General features: G+C 44.0%; 1 long non-coding RNA gene across 8 annotated transcripts; it reads right to left on the minus strand.

Annotated features, from left to right (window-relative positions):
* Window positions 1-12,233: 12,233 nt before the first annotated feature.
* LOC123096481 (uncharacterized) lies at window positions 12,234-20,068 on the minus strand. Of its 8 annotated transcripts, none has more exons than XR_006446620.1 (8): window positions 19,888-20,068; window positions 19,683-19,760; window positions 18,920-19,610; window positions 18,515-18,565; window positions 13,525-18,421; window positions 13,203-13,304; window positions 12,726-13,103; window positions 12,234-12,636 (listed from the first exon to the last, which is right to left on the minus strand). It is a non-coding gene; the product is annotated as an uncharacterized lncRNA (long non-coding RNA). The 8 variants fall into 8 exon arrangements; XR_006446621.1 differs by having other exon boundaries at window positions 12,726-13,125; XR_006446619.1 differs by having other exon boundaries at window positions 12,726-18,063; window positions 18,344-18,421.
* Window positions 20,069-24,484: the final 4,416 nt, after the last annotated feature.

Here is a 24,484-nt window from a genome sequence, read left to right on the forward strand (position 1 = left end):
GAACTCCGCCATCATGGTCCTTGCCGCATCCATCAACGTCCGGTTCTTCCTCTCCGCAACACCGTTTTGTTGAGGGGTGTAAGGTGCGAAATATTGATGCTTGATCCCCTCATCACTAAGAAACTCATCCAAGGTGTAGTTCTTGAACTCGGTGCCATTGTCACTTCTTATTGTCAAGATCTTTGCATTGTGTTGACGTTGGGCTTCATTTGCAAAGTCAATGACGGTTTGTTGGGTCTCACTCTTCCTCTTGAAGAAATACACCCAAGTGTATCTTGAATAGTCATCCACAATCACCAAGCAATACTTTCTACCCCCAAGACTATCAAAGGATGGAGGCCCAAAGAGATCCAAATGAAGGAGCTCCAAAGGCCTCTTCAAGTAAATGATAGTCGTGGGAGGGTGAGCCTTCTCATGTAGCTTTCCTTCGATACAAGCACTGCAAGCACGGTCTTTAGCAAAACTAACATTCGTTAGTCCACGGACATGGTCCCCCTTGAGAAGACTTTGCAAAGATCTCATATTGACATGGGCTAAACGGCGATGCCAAAGCCATCCCATGTCAACTTTAGCCATTAGGCATGTCGCGGTCTTAGTGGGTCGCTCCGAAAAGTTAATCACATATAGACCGTTCTCGACATGCCCAACAAAGGCTACTTTAAGAGTCTTGCTCCACAAGAGGGCCATGGTATCAATATCAAAGAAAATGGCAAAGCCCATGATTGCAAGTTAACGAACGAAAAGTAAATTGTATGCAAGGGACTCAACAAGCATGACCTTCTTGATCGTGAGATCATGAGAAATGACAACTTTGCCGAGTCCCAATACCTTAGAAGACGAGGCATCACCCCACTCGACATTGGTGGGCTTAGATGGAATCTTGTGCACGTCCACCACCAAGTCCTTGCTTCCGGTCATATCATTTGTAGCTCCACTATCGAGCAACCATGATCCCCCACTGGAAGCAAACACCTACAAGAGATCAATGCTTGGTTTTAGGTACCCATTTTGTAATGGGTCCTTTGATGTTAGTAACAAGGGTCTTAGGAACCCAAATAGACCATTCAATATGCTCATGAGGAGAACCAACAAATTTGGCATAAACATGCCCATCACTAGCACGGCATAACACATAAGAAGGGTTAAAGTTGCCAGCTTTGTTGGGAGGGGTGGCATTGCCCTTCTTGACATCGCCACCCTTCGCATTGTTCTTCTTCTCCTTGGAAGCACCCTCTCCCTCCTTCACAAAAGTTTGCTTGAGAGGAGGAGGTCGTTTGGTCTTGTCATTCTTCTTCTTGTTCTTGGGCTTGGGTGCGAACCCAATCCCCTCCTTGGCCACAACTTCCTTTTGATTGCTCAAAAGGTCGTTGAGGTTCTTCTCACCTTGTATGCATGACACAAGGCCTTTCTCAAGTTGCTCCTTCAACTTAGCATTCTCCTCAACAAGATGCACATGCTTACAACAAGGATTAATAGCATTTGCATTATCAATTAACACCATATGAGGAAAGGTGGCTTTCTCCTAGGTTAGCTCCACTTGGAGTTGATCATGAGACTCCTTGAGGCTAGCATGAACACCCTTCAAGACTTTGTGAGCCTTGTCGAGAATGTCAAACTCCTCTTTGAGTCTAGCAAGATCAACCCCAAGCTTTGCCTTCTCGGAGTTTAGCACACGAGAAACAACAAGAGCATGATCAAGGTCTTTCTTTAACTTAGCATGATCATTGTTGTGTGACTCCTCAAGAGCCAAACGAAGACCACGCTCTTCGTCAAGAGCATTGGAAAGATCCGAAATCTCATCGGCATAGTCACGACTATGCCCCTCCATCTTAGAGATGGTATCTTCGTGAGCCACGATCATGTCACTGGCTTCACCAAGTTGTTCCAAGAGAGCAACGAAGTGCTTCTTGGATTTACCCTTGAGTTTACCCATAAAGGTCTCAAACTCATTCTCCTCCACATTTGTCCCCTCATGTTCATCAATGCAATCCGAAGAAGGATGATTAATGATGGTAGTTTTTATGTTGGGGTTACCTTGTTGGTGGCTTTAGCCATGAGACACTTGGTGGTGATGCTCTCATTGGGTGAGTCGAAGAGAGACACCCGTGGAGTCGTCGCAATGGCAACGGAGGCCATGGCAACCGACTCACTATCTTCATCATCGTCATCATCCTCATTGTACTCTTCTTGTACCACCAATGCCTTGGGAGGAGTCTTCTTGGTGAAGTTGCTCTTGTTGGGGAACGACTTGGCTTTGTCCTTTCGGATGAGCTTGCCACCATTGTCTTCCCTCTTCTCATAAGGGCACTCCGCAACAAAGTGGCTCACATTGCCACAATTGAAGCAAGTCCTCACTCGTTGCTTGCCCTTTACGCCACTTGAATTTTTCTTGTTGAAGTTGGGCCTTGAGTTCTTCTTGCTCCAAAATTGCCTTGAAGCAAGGGCCATGTGTTCATGATAGGCATACTTCGTATCTTCGAGGTTGCTCTCCTCTTCTTCCTCTTCATCCTCTTCCTCCATAGTAACCTTGGCCTTTAGAGCAAGGTTGGGATTCTTTACTCTTTGAGAGCGTAGAACCGCATTGTCGGCGGTCTTGTCCAAGATGCTCATAGCAACGAACTCATCCAACACTTCACTTGAGGACAAGGTGTGGAAGTCCGGCCTTTGACGAATGACGGAGGACATGGCTTTGTGGTAGGGAAGCATTGCCTTGAGGAATTTGTCGCTTGATCCAATTGTCATCCGTGTCCTTACTTCCATGATCTCAGAGAGAGACCGCGAGTTTGGTTACTCTCCGATAAAGCTCACGAGGTTCTTCATCTTGTTTCATTGCAAACTCATCGGCTTCATCTTGAACCACTTCATAGTTGGAGCGTTGAATGCTTGCACTTCCCCGATAGAGGGAAACCACTTGGTGCCAAGCATCTTTGGCCATGGAGTAGGGCCGGAGATGAGGAAGATCTTCGGGTGGGATTGCTTCTTGGATGATGAAGAGAGCATTCTCATTGAATTGATTATCCATGGCGTCTCTAGGAGTGAAGTTACTTCGGTCATGCGGATAGAAACCTTCTTCAATGATTCTCCAAAGGTTAGTGTTCACATCATTTAAATGACGCTTAAAAGGATAGACCCAAGAATCAAATTCTACATTCTTCTCAATCTTAGGGGCCGGGCCGGCATGATTCAAATGAGGGGAAGGAAGCGGTCCACCATAGGCAAGTGGAGGTTCCACATGGGCAAAGATGTCGGTGCCATTTTTACCACTAGAAGAAGGAGCTTTCTCGCTAGTAGCTTCCCCCTTGTCGGCGGTAGCATCCGTCACCTTGTTAGCGGGATCACCCACTTTCAACGGTGCGGTGGAAAGTTTAAGCCCTTCTAAGAATTTATTAAACATGCTTTCGATCTCGGTCGTCATGGAGGTTTTCAATGTGTCCAACGCCACATTGAATTCCTCACGAGAGACCGCGGTTCCCCCATCTCCCGTAGACGAGACCGGATTTGCACCGGAGTGCTCCTCCATACCGTCTACGACGTCAACCATACTCTTCGGACGGTAAATTCCTTACTAAAGAGACGAGGCTCTGATACCAATTGAAAGGATCGATATAGTTGACTAGAGGGGGGTGAATAGGCAACTAACAATTTTTAGCTTTTATTTACCAATTTAAACTTTGCATCAAAGTAGGTTGTCTAGATATGCAACTAGGTGAGCAACCTATATGATGCAACAACAATAAGCACACAAGCAAGCAAGAGATATAGCACAAATAAGCTTGCACAAGTAAAGGCATGAGATAACCAAGAGCAGAGCCGGTGAAGATGAGGATGTGTTACCGAAGTTCCTTCCGTTTGAGAGGAAGTACGTCTCCGTTGGAGTGGTGTGGAGGCAAAATGCTCCCCAAGAAGCCACTAGGGCCACCGTATTCTCCTCACGCCCTCACACAATGCGAGATGCCGTGATTCCACTATTGGTGCCCTTGGAGGCGGCGACCGAACCTTTACAAACAAGGTTGGGGCAATCTCCACAACTTAATTGGAGGCTCCCAACGACACCACGAAGCTTCACCATAATGGACTATGGCTCCGCGGTGACCTCAACCGTCTAGGGTGCTCAAACACCCAAGAGTAACATGATCCGCAAGGGATTAGTGGGGGGAATCAAATTTCTCTTGGTGTAAGTGTAGATCGGGGCCTTCTCAACCACTCCCGAGCAAATCAACAAGTTTGATTGGCTAGGGAGTGAGATCGGGCGAAAATGGAGCTTGGAGCAACAATGGAGCTTGGGGTTGGAAGAGGTGGTCAACTAGAGGAAGAAGACACCCCTTTTATAGTCGAGAATGAAATCCAACCGTTATCCACCTAACCAGCCCGCGACTTGCGGTACTACCGCTACTGACAAGCGGTACTACCGCACGGCCATACGGTACTACCGCGAGTGACCGCGGTACTACCGCTGCAACGGCAGGAACTAGGTCAAGCCTGAAGCACAGAGGCAGAGAACGGTACTTCCGCAGGCGCGGTACTACCGCTCCCCCTTGCGGTACTACCGCAAGGCAGGAATGGCCTAGCCTGGGAAGGGCGTGGATGAATAAAAATACATCCGTGCCTACTTCCGCTGAAAATCAGTCGATGCAAAAATCCGACACGGTACTACAGCTGGAGGAGCGGTACTACCGCGTGGCGGCTGAGCCAGGCCAGGGTGCGGTACTACCGTGGAGGCGCGGATGTAAAAAATTACATCCGCCCCTACTACCGCAAAGCAGCGGCACTTGGCCTGGGGGCCACGCTGCTACAGCTCCAGAGGAGCGGTACTACCGTGGGCTCCTACGGTACTACCGTGACGAGGTCCGGTACTACCGCAGGTGCCTGCGGTACTACCGCTCCAGTGAGCAGTACTACCGCAAGCCCAATATCAGCACCCAAGACATAATGCATAGAGGATAAACGGAGGATGCTCCAAAGCGCAGGGGAAAGGTGGAGACAAGGAAGAAAATGTGTACGTGATGATTCCACCCGAACCTTTCCGACGCGGACCCCCTCTTAATAGTACGGCTTTCCTACGACTCAAATCCACCAAAAAGAAACATAGAAATACGCCGTCTTCAATAGTCTTCGAGGGGCACCAAACCGTCTGGTGCCTAGCGATGAAACGTTTGAGAAACTCAAGGCACACGATTAGTCCGCAAAAGCATTGTCATCAATCACCAAAACACCTTAGGGATAAATATGCCCTTACAATATGTGGGTGACATATTTATTGATTGGAAATGATATAGAATTTCTGGATAGCATAAAAGGATACTTGAATAAGAATTTTTCAATGAAAGACCTCGGTGAAGCTGCTTATATATTTGGCATCAAGATCTATAGAGATAGATCAAGACGCTTAATTGGACTTTCACAAATCACATACCTTGATAAAGTTTTGAAGTTTAAAATGGATCAGTCAAAGAATGGGTTCTTGCCTGTGTTACAAGGTGTGAAATTGAGTCAGACTCAATGCCCGACCACTTCAGAAGATAGAGAGAAAATGAAAGTCATTCCCTATGCCTCAGCCATAGGTTCTATCATGTATGCAATGCTGCGTACCAGACCTGATGTGTGCCTTGTTATAAGTTTAGCAGGGAGGTACCAAAGTAATCCAGGAGTGGATCACTGGACAGCGGTCAAGAACATCCTGAAATACCTGAAAAGGACTAAGGATATGTTCCTCGTTTATGGAGGTGACAAAGAGCTTGTCGTAAATGGTTACGTCGATGCTAGCTTTAACACTGATCCGATGACTCTAAGTCGCAGACCGGATACGTATTTATATTGAATGGTGGAGCTGTCAGTTGGTGCAGTTCCAAGCAAAGCGTCGTGGCGGGATCTACGTGTGAAGCGGAGTACATGGCTGCTTGATACGTCTCCAACGTATCTATAATTTATGAAGTATTCATGCTGTTATTTTATCATTCTTAGATGTTTTATAATCATTTTATAGTCATTTTATATCATTTTTTGGGACTAACCTATTGACATAGTGCCAAGTGCCAGTTGCTGTTTTTTGCATGTTTTTTACATCGCAGAAAATCAATATCAAACGGAGTCCAAACACCGCGAAACTTTTTGTGGATTTTTTATGGGCCAGAAGACTCCCGATGAGCTAGAGCAGCACCTGGGGGTTGTGCCCACCTCGGTGGCCTCCCGCACCCCTTCTTTGCACTATAAATTCCCAAATATTCCGAAACTCTTAGGGGTTAACCTAGATCAGAAGTTCCACCGCCGCAGGGCTTCGTAGCCACCGAAAACCAATCTAGACCCGTTTCGGCACCCTGTCGGAGGGGGGGTCATCTCCGGTGGCCATCTTCATCATCCCGGCGGCCACCACGATGAGGAGGGAGTAGTCCACCCTCGGGACTGAGGGTTTGTACCAGTAGCTATGTGTTTAATCTCTCTCTCTCTCATGATCTATATCATGGGCTTTGTTAATATAGTCAGATCATATGATGTTTCTCCCCTTTATACTCTTGTTGTGATGAATTGAATCTTTACCCTTTGAAGTTTTGTCATGTCGGATTGAATATTCAGAGATGAGAACACATGATATATATCTTGCGGTATGAATACGTGAGGTGACAATTGGGGTATCTTATTGATTCACTTGATATATGTTATGGCATTCAACTCGCGAATTCCCGTGGTGATATTGGGGTAATCTATGCATAGGGGTTGATGCACGTTTTTTTCCGGTAGAAACTTAGGGGTCTCTCTATAGTTCCTTGTGTGGATTGAGTATTATGAATATGAACTTGCTTTGGTGTTATCTTAGTACGAACTCTAGGATAGATCGAACGGAAAAAATAGCTTTGTGTTATTTTAGTACGGACTCTTGAACAGATCGAACGGAAAGAATAGCTTTGAGATGGTTTCGTACCCTACAAACAACTCCTATCTTTTGTTCTCCGCTAATAGGAACTCGGGAGTGATTCTTTATTGTACTTTGAGGGATAATCATATGATCCAACTATGTTAGCACTATTGAGAGATTGCACTAGCAAAAGTACGGACCCTAGACCTCATTTTTAAGCATTGCAACACCGTTCTTGTGCCCGTTTACTATTTGCTACCTTGCTGTTTTTATTTATTCAGATTACAAATATATATTTCTACCATCAATATTACACTTTTATCACCATCTCTTCGCCGAACTAGTGCACCTATACAAGTTGCCATTGTATTGGGTGTGTTGGGGACACAAGAGATTTCTTGTATTTGGTTGCAGGGTCGTTTGAGAGAGACCATCTTCATCCTACACCTCTCACGGATTGATAAACCTTAGGTCATCCACTTGAGGGAAAATTGCTACTGTCCTACAGAACTCTGCGCTTGGAGGCCCAACACGTGTCTACAAGAATAAAGTTGCATAGTAGACATCACTGCTTCGGAAGGAGCAAATGAAGGAGTTCATATCCGATCTAGGTGTAATACCTAGTGCATCGGGTCCAATGAAAATCTTTTGTGACAATACTGGAGCAATTGCCTTAGCGAAGGAATCCAGATTTCACAAGAGAACCAAACACATCAAGAGACGCTTCAAATCCATACGTGATCAAGTCAAGGAAGGAGACATAGAGATTTGCAAAATACATACGGATCTCAATGTTGCAGACCCGTTGACTAAGCCTCTTCCACAAGCAAAACATGATCAGCACCAAGACTCCATGGGTGTTAGAATCATTACAATGTAATCTAAATTATTGACTCTAGTGCAAGTGGGAGACTGAAGGAAATATGCCCTAGAGGCAATAATAAAGTTGTTATTTATATTTCCTTATATCATGATAAATGTTTATTATTCATGCTAGAATTGTATTAACCGGAAACTTGATACATGTGTGAATACATAGACAAAACATAGTGTCCCTAGTATGCCTCTACTAGACTAGCTCGTTAATCAAAGATGGTTAAGTTTCCTGACCATAGACATGTGTTGTCATTTGATGAACGGGATCACATCATTAGGAGAATGATTTCATGGACAAGACCCATCCGTTAGCTTAGCATAATGATCGTTAAGTTTTATTGCTATTGCTTTCTCCATGACTTATACATATTCCTTTGACTATGAGATTATGCAACTCCCGAATACCGGAGGAACACCTTGTGTGCTATCAAACGTCACAACGTAACTGGGTGATTATAAAGATGATCTACAAGTGTCTCCGAAGGTGTTCGTTGGCTTGGCATAGATCGAGATTCGGATTTGACACTCCGAGTATCGGAGAGGTATCTCAGGGCCCTCTCGGTAATGCACATCATGATAAGCCTTGCAAGCAATGTGACTAATGAGTTAGTTGCGGGATGATGCATTATGGAACGAGTAAAGAGACTTGCCGGTAACGAGATTGAACTAGGTATGAAGATACCGACGATCGAATCTCGGGCAAGTAACATACCGATGACAAAGGGAATGACGTATGTTGTCATTGCGGTTTGACCGATAAAGATCTTCGTACAATATGTAGGAACCAATATGAGCATCTAGGTTTCGCTGTTGGTTATTGACCGGAGATGTGTCTCGGTCATGTCTACATAGTTCTCGAACCCGTACGGTCCGCACGCTTAACGTTCGATGACGATTTGTATTATGGGTTATGTGTTTTGGTGACCGAAGATTGTTTGGAGTCCCGGATGAGATCACGGACATGATGAGGAGTCTCGAAATGGTTGAGAGGTAAATATTGATATATTGGACGATAGTATTCGGACACCGGAATAGTTCCGGAGTGTTTCGGGTACTTATCGGAGTACCGGCCGGGGGGTTACCGGAACCCCCCGGGGGAAGTAATGGGACACATGGGCCATAGGGGAGAGGCAAGGCAACCCACAAGGGGGTGGCTCCCCCCCCCATGGGGAGTCCGAATTAGACAAGGTGAGGGGGCGCGGCCCCCCTTTCCTTCTCCCTCTCCCTCTCCTTCCCCTTTCCACCTCCGATAGAAGGAAGGGGGCGAATAGGACTAGGAGTCCAAGTGGGTTTTTCCCACTTGGTGCGCCCCCTAGGCCGGCCTCCTCCCCTCTCCTCCTTTATATACGGGGGCGGGGGGCACCTCTAAGCACATTAATTGTTTCTTACCCGTGTGCGGTGCCCCCCTCCACCGTTTACTCCTCCGGTCATATTGTCATAGTGCTTAGGCGAAGCCCTGCGCGGATCACTTCGCGATCACCATCATCACGCCATTGTGCTGATGAAACTCTCCCTCGACACTTTGCTGGATCAAGAGTTTGAGGGACGTCATCAAGCTGAACGTGTGCTAAATTCGGAGGTGTCGTACGTTCGGTACTTGATCGGTTGAATCACGAAGACGTTCGACTACATCAACCGCGTTAAACTAACGCTTCCGCTTTCGGTCTATGAGGGAACATGGACACACTCTCCCCCTCTCATTGCTATGCATCTCCTAGATAGATCTTGCATGATCGTAGGAATTTTTTTGAAATTGCATGCTACGTTCCCCAACAAAATGAAGCAACTTCCATGCTGAGGGCTTCGTCGCCAGAGGCGCCAAAGTGAAAGATGACCTTCCATACAAGTGTTTGTGCTCGTATGGATGGTCGTATGAAGCTCCAGGGGATCCCCCTTGTCTACAGAAGGCACTTTCATGAAGGGCACATCATCATTGGAGAAACCTAGACGCCACCACCACACCCAGAATAGAGAGAGAAGAGATCCGGATAACCGAGATTCCTTCTCGTTTTGTTCTTCAATCTTCATATTCATTTCACCTTCACTGTTGTAAGAGGAATCTCAAGTTGTAATATAAGGATGTAAAACTCTATTCATACTCATCTGGAGATTGGGACTTGTTTGATCATTCATCTTATTGTGGATCTTCACAGTATTATTGATATGTTTTTCATGGGTATATTCTTCGAGATGATTGATTTTCTCTTTTGATGTGTGAGTAATTCCCCCTGGGCGTGGAGATGTAGGTGAGTGGTAAGATTCATTTGTGCCTATCATGTATGTCATCATTCGTGTTTGCAGTCTTATGATCTGTCTAATAAGTTTTTATTTTGTGGTGAACTCTATGTGTGTTTTCCAAGTTAAGGGCCTAGGCAAAATGACCTCAAGACCTACACGGGTAACACATATTGTTTAGGAAATCTACGACCTCTAACGTGATAGGTGGAGACATCTATGAGGACCGAAGAAAATATAAGATAACGGTGATTCATTGAATTTAATGCATGGTTCCTGTTTAATGACCTTAATTGTGAATACGACCACACTATGGCAATGGCGAAGCAGGACCATAGTATACAATATAATCCCACGAGGAGGAGTTCCATAACTCTAGGGTGATTTGCCTACTGAAAGAGCAAATCAAATACTAAAATCACGATACGAGGTAACTGGTTTTACCATCGCACTGGCACACTTGATGTATACCATGACCCAAATTCTCTCCATGCCTAATCTCTCCATTGCAGGAAAAGTACTTTACATCCAGTTCTTTATGTTATTTACTTTCAACTTTCTATTACTCTCGCTGCTACAAACTCATATTATTCACTATTTTGGTTCGTTTGCCTCTTGGGACACTGACAACTTCTGCAGAATCACAAGCAGTTACCTCAAATAAGAATTGTGACAACTTGTGTGTGATAGAAATGCTACTTATAAATACTCTCCTCTGCTCTACGTTAGGAACGATTACTATTTGGGATACTTACACGAAGGTGCTACGCTACCCTGTGTGTCTTGCAGACCATCATCCGATAGGAAAGGAGAAGGGTGCATCATGGGGTGGGTTGTTTGTGTTGGGCCCACGTGTTGGAGATAACATGGCGGATAGTTCGGACAACGACATTTCTCCCCCCACATATCATCTGGATTTGGGGGAGACTGGACTATCTAGACAGTTGAATCTTGGTCACCCTACTAGGAGTTAGGTTGTTCTTGGTATGATTATATTGGGAGTTAGGGTGTTCTTGGTATGATTATATTGGGACTAGTCATGTTCTTGCATTGCTATTAGGTTGTTATTGGTACTAGTAGAACGTCCATGCGTTGCTATGGACTACAATGCATATACTTTAGGAAGCATCTTTGGTCTGAACTCTTAATCTAATTATGCCCCTCAATCTAGTCTATTGCAGCTACTGCTTTTTTTAAATGCACTCGTTATTATTTTGGTTGTTGTCATATCATGAAAAATTTTTGAGCTACAAACTAAATTCACCAATTAGACATGCATGCCTTGGTATTAAGAATGATTGCTTACATGATTTTTGGAACATGTGTTGACAACATATCCATTTAAAAAATAATAATACTTATATTAACAAGAATCCAAGAGTTTGTACAATTCATGAATGTATGCGTTAACATATAATTGTAAAAGAAAAAAAGGGTCTATAGAAAGTCATTTACTAATGACACTAGTAGACTGCCCGTACGTTGCCACGGGCCAACAAATGAATTTGTAAACAATGCTCACTCTTTCCCAACAATGAGCACATTGCGCCAGCACACAATGTTCAACCACAATACAAATGCAATCCTCCTTTCTATTCTTACAAATAGCACACAAGGTTTTCTTTTCGTTTAGACGAGTTGAAAGAATAGGGATTCTCGGGAAAGAGTCTCTTGGGCGAGAGAATATCCAGAGTGGACAGATTTTAGGCAAGTGAACAATAACTTAGGCTCGCCATTATTATTGGTCCCTAAACTTTGATGTTGACCCGATTTGCTACTCTGACCCAGGCTTTTGGCAACTTGGTATAAGTCGGGCTCAATAGGAGGCTCTAGCTCGCTAACGCTAAGCTAACCTCCTTTTTTTAGGGAAACAGTGTTTTTTATTGATTTTCAAATAAGAGGTATTCTCCCCGTCCGAAAAAGCTTGTCCCTCGAATGGATGTATCTAGCACCAAATTAGTGCTAGATACATTCATTTGATGGACAAGCTTGGGACAAGCTTTTTCGGACAGAGGGAGTAGATGGTAAGGTTCAAAACAAAAATAATCTATACAATCAAAAGGAAAGTACAAAAAGCAAAACAAACAAAGGCAGAAAATACAACAGATACAACAAAGCTATCGAGAGCTGTATCTGAAAACCTGAACCCAATCCATGAGGCCAGTGAGCTCCTTTCTCTTAGCCGTGTAGGTAAACCATTTTAGTTCCTCCTTAAATCGACGCCTGCAATTATAGAGATTTGGAGGAATGTGCTTGAAGATGAAGTCGTTCCTTGTGGTCCAAATTGCCCATGAGATCAGTATAATAATGTCCATGGCAAAAGGTAGATTTAGCAACTATTTGCGATGGGCAACTTCGTCTTGAATACCTGTCCCAGTAGGGAGGGTTCCATGAAGGACAAACATATTGCCAACAGAGTTTTGCAAAAGGGCATACGAAGTACAAGTGATCCCTTGCCTCCAATGCTGGTCTATGACACATGACACATGTGTAATCCTGAATGAAGAAGTTCTTTCTCTGTACCATAACTCTTGCGTTATGTCTGTGATTAATCAGCTAACCTCCTTTTCCAGACTTGTTTTCATTGTGTGGGCACCTTTTCCTTTCTACGTGCACGGCCGCAATCTTCCTTGCCGGATTTGAGCATCACGCCTCACATGATGTCCAATTTGTACCTGAAGTAGAGCAGCAACACAATTCTTAGCGCAACAATGTTTGTGACGACGATCAAGTGACTGTATCTCAACGATAAGTCTCCACTTACTTCTTTTAGTTAAGTCTTCACTTAGTTGGCGGTGAAGCATTTACTCTCCGATGGAGAAGAACTTGTTGATCTCTGCTGCCGGTGGAATCATTGCTCTTGCCTCTAAGTCTAAGTGGAACGATGTCGTGGTCGTCGTTGTTGTCGGATACCTCCCGTGTTTGTGCTTTGATCTGCTTGCTCAGCGACCAACATGACGACGTTGTCTCTCTCCCGAATTACCACAACTTGGGACAAATTAAATCAGTTAAAGATGACCCCGGAGAGTAGGAAGCAACAGACAATTTTGGAGAACTCCATGGGTGAGCGAGTAACATAACTCCCCCATCTAGTGCACTCAAAGACACTGATGAAGCTCTCCATGCCAGAGCTCACGCACGCCTGCAGACCAAGACACCAGAACCTAATCTAGTAATACAACAACAGAAACGGCCCAGTCAACAGCTCAAATTAACATGAAATTCTAGAGCTCCCACTCACCTTGATACATCTAGTCGCCACGTGCACCGCAGAAGATGCAGTGCTTTAGCAGCGCGACCCCGGTCACATTCAACTCCATTAGTGATGGAAGGTGTGTGCACACTGCACATTAAAGAAACAGATTCATACCTTCTCCATTAGTGAAACACACAAGCTGGCAAACCAGGGAATGCTTAGCACAAGTGGCTTCGGATTCACATGTGGTGTCAACATTATATGCAAATCCAAAAGATGAAAATAGCAATATGATCACGTCAGAGGTCTGTCCAATGAAAGATATTTGAACACGTTGTCTGTATAAAGCATCAGGGACAACACTAACCTGCACAGACAATTTGATGGAATCCACCTTCACATTCACATTTACATTTGCTATGCTAGTCCACCGAATCAGACATATCAGCATAATAAAAGATATCAACAAAAGAAGAATGCATATCCCATATTAAAATTCTAGGAACAGTTGGTTAAAGTATCTCCTTAAGAGTGAAAAGTAATGATATTTTGTGTAGCGACGATAGGCATCATTTGAGTAAATATATTTTTATCCCGCTGAAAGGATTGCATTAAGAATTGTAAAGAGTATTCAGAGAAATTAGAGACCTTGTAGTGTATGTTGAAGAGCACCAAGTCGAGTTATGGCAAATATAATCAAATGATGACATGAACATAAAAATGGCACATGATTTCTACAACTGATCTAATGAGCTAAAATATATATTTGAGAGCTCTTTTTTTTTATCGGTGATTTTTCTGAAGACATAAATGGAAGCTTTGTACAATATATTAGAACATTTAAGTAATAACAATATCATGGTCAAAGGAATAACAACCAACCATTCATGAGCTGCAGGCAAGTGTAAATAATTTGTATTCTTATGCTGACAATATCGACAAAGGAAAGCAACTGTCATGAGCTGCAGTCTTCCTTATATCTCCACCCAAATAGATATTTCTAACATAATTTAATCAATTTCTTTTATTTATATGTTTTCTCGGGATGGATTGTGCAAACAAAATACTACAACATGATGCACCGGCCATCCCTTTAAATGCAGCCGTCATCTCCGTCACGGAGTCACCTGAGACCTCATATACCCTGCACTCGAATCCATTAATCCCCTACCTCTTATCCGCCAGCGACGACCCACCTCTGCTACCGGTTCTTCTTCTTCCTCTCATCGCTACTTTTTTTCGTCCACAACCCGCTCACCTCTCCCATAATCATTTATAGTGCCCGCGACATCATGCGCCCCACACTCAAGTCTGTTAACCCCTCGCGCCTCTCCTACACCGGCGACAACCTGTTGTAGCTACTATTCTCTTCCTCCCGCCGCCTACCTTTTTCTTCGTCCACTCTAACAACCCACCCACCTATACCTGCCCAACCACTTCCCACCACCATCCACGACCAGCAAGTGTTGTCACACACTACCTCATCGGCCCCTACCCGAGTCGGCACCTCTGTCGCCGGCAAACCCTCTAAACCCTGCCATCATCTCTAGTGACTGCGACGTCCCGCACCGGTGCGCTCCTTCGCCGGTGATGACATGGCAAGCCACATCATCGTCACCTTTGGTGAGGTCCTAATGAGTTGTCGCCAAGGATGCCACGACCAACCATGCAGGGCTCAGGGCTCTGCATGCATTGCTAGCGGAAAAATGGTGTCATCGAGAGGAAAGCACGTTCCAAAATCATCTTAATGAACGTGAGCGTGTTCAGGCCTACTAAGCTCCAAACAGATCTCGATAAATCATGTTAATCATGCATCATCATCACCTTTGATGAGGTCCTAATGAGCAGATGTAAAAATAAATTAGCAAGCTAAAGTCTTTCACTCTTCACACACGGACCCAATACGAGCTAAAAAAAAGCTCATAATAATTGGTGAGACCAGTGTAAACAAAGCAAAACAACAACAAAGAAGCAAATCTTATCTGATCTCTATACCCAAGCGTTTGAGTTCTCTATCATTTTGGCTTCCTCCAATATACAAGCACTTACTGCAAAGTTTTTGCATACATCTTATTTTGATAGAATGCATCCTATCTGGGCAAAACTATATTACAGAACTATTGATGGAATTTAAGCCATAAAGAACAGGATAAGCATCTCTAAACTCCATAAGATCGTAAGTTATATGATTTTTCAATAAAAGGATCAAATACTAAAATTTATCCATCCATACATGTTTCAAGTTTTACTCAATTAGAAACTTGTTTCCAGATTGGTACTGCTCCTAAGGTAAACAAAATAGCTATAGGTCTTGTACTTACATACGATCTCTTCCTTATGGCATGTGCGATGCAGGCCGCCGTTGTGATCCTCTGTTGGTGGTGGTGGTCTAGATTTGATTGGCCAGATGGTGGTGACTGTAGATCTTTCTGCAACGATTTTCTATGGATCCACGACATCGGGGGTCATCAAAGTGAATTCGGGAGTTTTTATCTCTTGATCCGGTGAATGACTTTCGGTGGTGAGGTACAAATTATGGACAATGACTTGACGCAAAGGAATGTTGTTGGAGTGGCGGCGGTTAAATTGCAGCTGCTTGGATTGTGGAAAAGCGGCGGCGACAACACATGTGTGACTTTGATGGTGGTGCTGCGAGCACCCGGTCTCGAGCTCCGGGGCGAAAGCCTAGGTCAGACCCGAGTGGTCATCCCTAGCAATGGCGATGTTTTTTTTACATCGTGACCTTGTTGGAGGCATTGCTCGGATACGTTCGGACTGTTTCTTCAGGGTGAAAACTTTGATTCTAGCCTTTTTGGTTGGATCCGGCGACGGCGGCGCTTGAGTGTCGCTTCCTTCTTGAAGGCGTTGTTGTTGAAGATCCTCGTCGTCAATGTGGTGTCAATGGTTGGTGCGAATATGGTCGCAGTTCTAGTTTGTCGTTCGCTGATCTGGTCGCTTTGGGGCTTTTTTATTTCTTTTTTTCCTTTTCATACATATTCATAGCTTTTGGTCTTATGACTTTGCTAGTCGTTGGTGTGTTTTAGCGTTTGTGTTGGGTTGGCTGTGTGCATCCTAGTTATGCAGAGGCCGGGTGTATGCTCATTATATTGTATCCTCTTGATGCTTCTTTTGAGCCAATAAAATTCACCCTTTGTCGAAAACATACGATCTCTTGGAGTGCCTCTCCTTCCTATTAATTTCGGCCGAGACGTACATAATAACACAGAGCAACATCAAATCAAGCAAGATATGTATGATCAGCTCTCTAAAAGCGGGAGCATCTAATCTTTTATAAGACAATACTATATGCTAATGTTTCAAGCTTGTACGACAAAACTGAAACTGAACTTTCAGATTTTGCTTCCCAATTGCAAAGGTAAATGTACGCCACTCCACGAAAATAATAAAGGAGTAAGGGGCTGTTTGGATGATGCCCAAGCCAGCCCCGCCAAAACAAGGGAATGTGCCGCCGGAAACTCGCCCGCACGCTGCTGCAGAATAACACGGGTAACCAAATAATTGGCTGAGATCCGAAATTTTTTGGCCGTGAACCAAACACACGCCAGCCTGCCGACCAATATTTTGGAAGGGCATCCACTGGCTGTCATCCAAACAGGGCCTAAACCATCTGTATTGTGGTTCATTTCAGTAAAATTTGCAGCTGGGAATAAACTAAAGATCAACCAATACTGGAGATAGACTTCACGGGTCAGGAGCGCAGGGCCCTCCGTCACTGCTGCCTAGTCCTCCCTGCTCCCGCAGAGCGGGCCCGCGTTGCCACCGAGCCGAGGTAGCTGGCCATTGCGGAAGAAGGGACAACCATAGGTCGATGTGCATCTATGGCTTCCCCATCGTTCATTGCTGCAGTTCCCATAGCTCAATGGGATTCTTTAATATTTGTGTTCGATGTCCCTCATCACCCCCTCGTTTTCATTAGTGGTTTGATAAATTGATCCGTAGACATCTGGATGAATGAACAGAAATTTTAATTCCTAATTGCTTTAAATATTTGAATTCCAAACAGTAGTTTCCGAAAGTAGACATCTTGTCTTGGATCTAACTGATTGTCCAATTCACATATTCTGGTAAACTTGCAGAAATTGCAGTATAGCGGGCATATACCTTGTCGCCTTAGTACTTTAATTTGTCGTGTCACCAAAATTGTATAGGCTAGCCAGTTGGTTCTCTTTTTATATGTGAAAATAACACTAAATTGCTAAACGCTCTAGAAAGATCAGCACCAAGTATATTATCCCGCAAAAAAAAGCACCAAGTATATTATGTCCACCTAATTAAACACTGTCTTATTTGTCCTACAAAATGCAGAACAAAACTTTTGAGTCAAATTTGTAAGCAAGATCAGTTTCATCAAGTCCTGTCGTATTTTTCAAGTTAGGAAGTTAAATAATGAGCAACTATTTTGGAGGAAATAATAATGATCAACAGTTATTTTGCTGCTGCAGATGTCCATTATTTTAGGAGGTGTGGTTTCTTTATGCAAGGAAAGATGTTATGGTGCTCCTAAGCCAGTCATTTGTCCACCCTGGATATTCCTACAAACAAAGGCCGTGCACAATAGTTTCAAGGATCGCATTTCATCAAAATATGCAAATATGTTAATCATGAACATTTGCAGGCATTCTCATAATGACTATTTTTACAAACCCACATGCTACAAGGTTCCACTTTCATATGCAAGAACTATTACTCCCTCACTATCTTGACTCGTATGTCTGATCATATCTTCCGTAATAGCCATGCCCGCAAGAACCATCAAGCATTAATAAATTAAGAAAATAACAGTCTCACAACAAGATGCATAAAAGGATTATAAACTATTTGGATAGCAAGGCTACTCAAACACACCTCAACTTACCGATGTATTCTGCAGGATAGTAAATGATGCCTACAACAAACAGAACATTGTGATTAATAGTGGTGGTAAAAACAATTGCCGAAACATCCCTAACTAATTAAGCAACTATGATTATATACTGGTTCTTCAGGCCTGAGAAATTAGTCATAATTCTTGGCTAGAGAATAAATCTGATTATAACAAAAAAAATGTGTAGATTTCTCATGTGGTGCGGAGTGGACTGTTCAGCAAAAAATAACAGACAAGCTCAGATCATTTGAGGTATTCAATGGAAATTATGAAATACGTATTGGTAGGAAGCATGAGTTACATGAAGCCCACATATCTTGATGCTTGTGGCGATAGCTACTTTTTTCTCCTTGGCCATTTGTTCCGCTGAGCCCCTCCTCTTTAATACATGCAGATTGTTTATCTTCAGAATATTCATCATGAAAATGTCAAGTTTTGATAATTGATGATCAAAAGGAGCAAACTCACTGACCATCCTCTGTCTGGCTCCTTGTCCCAATCCATTTTCTCTGCTTCCAACTTCCTGCAGCAAACCAAAAATGTAATCCAATATAAAAACTCAAGAATATAACAGTTATATTGAACTTTGCACAACAAACATGGGGAAAATCCACTTCTGGTTAGTGTAACTCATATTCAGATGTACTGTAAGACATGGGAAAAGTGACTAATAAAGCTTAGAATCAGAGTTACATTGAACTTAGAGTAGAGATTACAACACATCAAGAGGCAAAACTTACAGTGAATTTGGTACAACTACTAACACAAACTAAGCTGAAAATCAAAGTAGAAAAGCAAGTCCTGACTACTGTAACTTTAGAGTGCTGCAAGTGTAAAAAATCAACAAGAAAATTATAATGAGATCATAATAACAAACCTGTAGTTTATGTGCTTGAGGACTTTATAAGTTTTCGTCCTTTGGATCAATTCTTGTCAAGGACTGCAGGTGACTAATATATCATCCAGATTTTTGGTATCCTATGACACTTCAGAAGCAAAAAAGTTACAACCGTTTAGAAAGTACAGTGAACCCAAGAAGTCATTCTTGTTGCATCTGAGGAACAACATGCGGTTCACAGTGATGGCAGCGGCCGAGCCATGTTCATAGAGCCAATGGCAACCAGCCGACCACTCCATGCGCCGCACATGATGAACCAGGCCACCTTGCTTGCACCCCTGCGCAAGGCGTGATGGAGCATCGGGTGGCGCCACGACCGCTCATGTAGCGCCACCTCATCATCATCTTCGTTGATGTACCACCACAGGTCCACAACAACAGGGGCATGGCGCCGTTTGGCCCGGCAGAAGCACGCCGAGCTCGTCCTAGTCGGGCGCATGTGTGGACACTTCGCACCCGAGCGCGTGGGTGTATGTGTAGATGACGGCGCGCAAGGCGTCGAGGAGGTCTGGATCAAAGAGGATCCACGATCTGAGGCCTCTTATCCTCCCTCCCAATCAATGTCCACCTCTCTAACGATTGTGAACGGCTCGGAAAGGAAAGAGAATGGGAGAGAGGAAACATCGTCTCGATGTAAAGTTCCTCCTTGTTCCCATGTTGTTCGTCATCCCTGTTGAAGAGGAAACATCATCTCGATGTAAAATGATGGTGATTGACTCAAGGGAACAGAGAGGAAAGACACCTCCTTCAAGCGAATTCAACAATTGATGTGCCGCAGCGAGCGGTGGTTTATGATCTCCCTCGCCAAATTCTCATCAATCTGCAAACAAATTAGGACACCCAGTGAGGCGAACCAACGACGGCGACGCAGGGAGAAGCACCACCGCGACAATGAATGAGGTGGTCGTGGCCCCGCCGGCGATCTGCGGGACGAGATCGACGCACACCTCGGGCTGCTCTGCTCCGACGACGTGGAGGCTCTACGGCGGCTCCCCCGACCGGGTCTGGCCACAGGAAACAGATCGAGGGGGCGGCGGCGGAGCAGTAGGGGCGGCGGCGGAGCGGGAGAGAGGTCGCATCTGGATCGAGAGGAGGGGGCGTCGTACCGGTTTTTCTCTGGATCGAGAGGAGGGGGTGTCGTACGGGTTTTTCCTTAGCGGGAGGGGCGGGGGAGGTGACGAAAAAAACCAGCGAAAAAAACCGTGGAGACTATTCATCAACTGCTCCGTTGAGTAGAGATGACATAACTGACCTTTTGAATTCTTTGGGATAGTATGCAAGATCTGTCAATGCAAATCAATACATGCCCACTCTCATATTTTGATGTCTTCTCTGTGAGTCCCTACAACCTAGATAGTTGTCACCTGTCGGAACTAATAGGCATCATCTTTCTCAACTATGTGGCAGCCTTGCTTATGATGAACCTACAAAACATGGAATTAATCAATCAAAAGCGTCATATGACACATCTCGAACGTATCTATAATTTTTTATTGTTCCATGCTATTATAGTATCAATATTTGATGTTTTATATGCAATTATATATCATTTTTTGGGACTAACTGTGCCAGTTGCTGTTTTTCCTTGTTTTTTGGCTTTTCAGAAAATCAGTACTAAACGGAGTCCAAACGCTACGAAACTTTTTAACGATTTTTTCTAGACCAGAAGGGACCCTAGAAAGTTCAGGAGAAGACCTGAAGAGTCACGAGGGAGCGACAAGCCTGAAAGGCGCGCCCTGGGGGGCGCTCCCAGGCTTGTGGGCCCCTCGTGGCACCTCTTGACCTTAGAAAGTATTATCGAGTGTTTGACAGTAGGATCACTTTAATTATGGAGAGTATTATTTTTTGCACGAGTGGATCACGTTAATTGTAAAAAGTATCATCGAGTGATGAACGGAAGGATCACGTTAATTACTGAGAGTATCATTATTTGGATGTGAGTATCACATTAATTATAGAAAGTATTATCGAGCCTTGAATGGAAGGATCACGTTAATTATGCATCACCGAGTCATTAATCAAAACAATTTAGACACCGGGCACCGAATCGATTTGGAAATCAAGTCATTAGTGCAATTAATTAGCCAAACAATCAATTATGCGTGCAATTTATTAAGATCGCTTAAGTAGGGATTTTTTGCACCAAATCAATTATGAAATCAAGTCATTAATATAATTAATTAGTCAGACACATAATTAAGGATACAGATAATTAATACTAGGAACTTTTTTTAACCATGTCTTTACTATTAAACCCTTGACACCCCTTATGAAAAAACCCATCCGCCAAAAAAACCATCCCTTGCGTCACGCAAAAGAAAAAAAATAGGAAAGAGATTTGGAAACCAAGCACCGAATCAATTGGGAAATCAAAGGGTATTTGGTTTCGCATGTGGACATTAATATCAAAAAAACGTCTTAGTTATCGCTTGTCCAATTCCTACCCATTGTTGGATGCAATTAATTAGGCAAACCAGTTAATTATTGTTGGGGAACGTAGTGATTTCAAAAAATTTCCTACGCACACGCAAGATCATGGTGATGCATAGCAACGAGAGGGGAGAGTGTTGTCTACATACCCTCGTAGACCGAAAGCGGAAGCGTTAGCACAACGCGGTTGATGTAGTCGTACGTCTTCACGATCCGACCGATCAAGCACCGAACGCACGGCACCTCCGAGTTCAGCACACGTTCAGCCCGATGACGTCCCTCGAACTCCGATCCAGCCGAGTGTTGAGGGAGAGTTTCGTCAGCACGACGGCGTGGTGACGATGATGATGTTCTACTGACGCAGGGCTTCGCCTAAGCACCACTACAGTATTATCGAGGTGGAATATGGTGGAGGGGGGCACCGCACACGGCTAAAAGATCAAATCAATTGTTGTGTCTCTAGGGTGCCCCCTTTGCCCCGTATATAAAGGAGCACGGGGGGCAGAGGCGGCCGGCCAGGAGGAGTCCTACTCCCACCGGGAGTAGGACTCCCTCCCTTTTCCTTGTTGGATTAGGAGTGGAGAAGGAAGGAGAGAGAGGGGGAAAGGAAAGGGGGGCGCCCCCCCTCCTTGTCCAATTCGGACTTGGGGGGGAGGGGCGCGCGGCTGCCCCTTGGCCTCCTCTCCTCTTCCACCAATTGGGCCCATGAGGCCCAATAACCTCCGGGGGGGTTCCGGTAACCCCCCGGTACTCCGGTATATATCCGATAACCCCCGGAACCATTCCGGTGTCCGAATATAGTCGTCCAATATATCAATCTTCATGTCTCGACCAAATCGAGACTCCTCGTCATGTACGTGATCACATCCGGGACTCCGAACAACCTTCGGTACATCAAAACTCATAAACTCCTAATATAACCGTCTTCGAAACTTTAAGCGTGCGGACCCTACGGGTTCGAGAACTATGTAGACATGACCGAGACACGTCTCCGGTCAATAACCAATAGCGGAACCTGGATGCTCATATTGGCTCCCACATATTCTACAAAGATCTTTATCGATCAAACCGCATAGCAACATACGTTGTTCCCTTTGTCATCGGTATGTTACTTGCCCGAGATTCGATCGTCGGTATCTCAATACCTAGTTCAATCTCGTTACCGGCAAGTCTCTTTATTCGTTCCATAATACATCATCCCGCAACTAACTCATTAGTTGCAATGCTTGCAAGGCTTAAGTGATGTGCATTACCGAGTGGGCCCAGAGATACCTCTCCGACAATCGGAGTGACAAATCCTAATCTCGAAATACGCCAACCCAACAAGTACCTTCGGAGACACCTGTAGAGCACCTTTATTATCACCCAGTTACGTTGTGACGTTTGGTAGCACACAAAGTGTTCCTCTGGTAAACGGGAGTTGCATAATCTCATAGTCATAGGAACATGTATAAGTCATGAAGAAAGCAATAGCAATATACTAAACGATCGAGTGCTAAGCTAATGGAATGGGTCAAGTCAATCACATCATTCTTCTAATGATGTGATCCCGTTAATCAAATGACAACTCATGTCAATGGCTAGGAAACATAACCATCTTTGATCAACAAGCTAGTCAAGTAGAGGCATACTAGTGACACTCTGTTTTGTCTATATATTCACACAAGTATTATGTTTCCGGTTAATACAATTTTAGCATGAATAATAAAAATTTATCATGATATAAGGAAATAAATAATAACTTTATTATTGCCTCTAGGGCATATTTCCTTCAGTCTCCCACTTGCACTAGAGTCAATAATCTAGATTACACAGTAATGATTCTAACACCCATGGAGTCTTGGTGCTGATCATGTTTTGCTCGTGGAAGAGGCTTAGTCAACGGGTCTGCAATATTCAGATCCGTATGTATCTTGCAAATTTCTATGTCTCCCACCTGGACTAGATCCCAGATGGAATTGAAGCGTCTCTTGATCTGCTTGGTTCTCTTGTGAAATCTGGATTCCTTCGCCAAGGCAATTGCACCAGTATTGTCACAAAAGATTTTCATTGGACCCAATGCACTAGGTATGACACCTAGATTGGATATGAACTCCTTTATCCAGACTCCTTCATTTGCTGCTTCCGAAGCAGCTATGTACTCCGCTTCACACGTAGATCCCGCCACGACGCTTTGTTTAGAAATGCACCAACTGACAGCTCCACTATTCAATGTAAACACGTATCCGGTTTGCGATTTAGAATCGTCTGGATCAGTGTCAAAGCTTGCATCGACGTAACCATTTACGACTAGCTCTTTGTCACCTCGATAAACGAGAAACATATCCAGTCCTTTTCAGGTATTTCAGGATGTTCTTGACCGCTGTCCAGTGATCCACTCCTAGATTACTTTGGTACCTCCCTGCTAAACTTATAGCAAGGCACACATCAGGTCTGGTACACAGCATTGCATACATGATAGAGCCTATGGCTGAAGCATAGGGAACATCTTCATCTTCTCTCTATCTTCTGTAGTGGTCGGGCATTGAGTCTTACTCAACTTCACACCTTGTAACATAGGCAAGAACCCTTTCTTCGCTTGATCCATTTTGAACTTCTTCGAAACTTTGTCAAGGTATGTGCTTTGTGAAAGTCCAATTAAGCGTCTTGATCTATCTCTATAGATCTTGATGCCCAATATATAAGCAGCTTCACCGAGGTCCTTCATTGAAAAACTCTTATTCAAGTATCCCTTTATGCTATCCAGAAATTCTATATCATTTCCAATCAACAATATGTCATCCACATATAATATCAGAAATGCTACAGAGCTCCCACTCACTTTCTTGTAAATACAGGCTTCTCCAAAAGTCTGTATAAATCCAAATGCTTTGATCACACTATCAAAGCGTTTATTCCAACTCTGAGAGGCTTGCACCAGTCCATAAATGGATCGCTGGAGCTTGCACACTTTGTTAGCTCCCTTTGGATCAACAAAACCTTCCGGTTGCATCATATACAACTCTTCTTCCAGAAATCCATTCAGGAATGCAGTTTTGACATCCATTTGCCAAATTTCATAATCATAAAATGCGGCAATTGCTAACATGATTCGGACAGACTTAAGCATCGCTA

This window comes from Triticum aestivum, chromosome 4D, assembly GCF_018294505.1.
Source record: "Triticum aestivum cultivar Chinese Spring chromosome 4D, IWGSC CS RefSeq v2.1, whole genome shotgun sequence".
Classification (NCBI taxonomy): Eukaryota; Viridiplantae; Streptophyta; class Magnoliopsida; order Poales; family Poaceae; genus Triticum; species Triticum aestivum.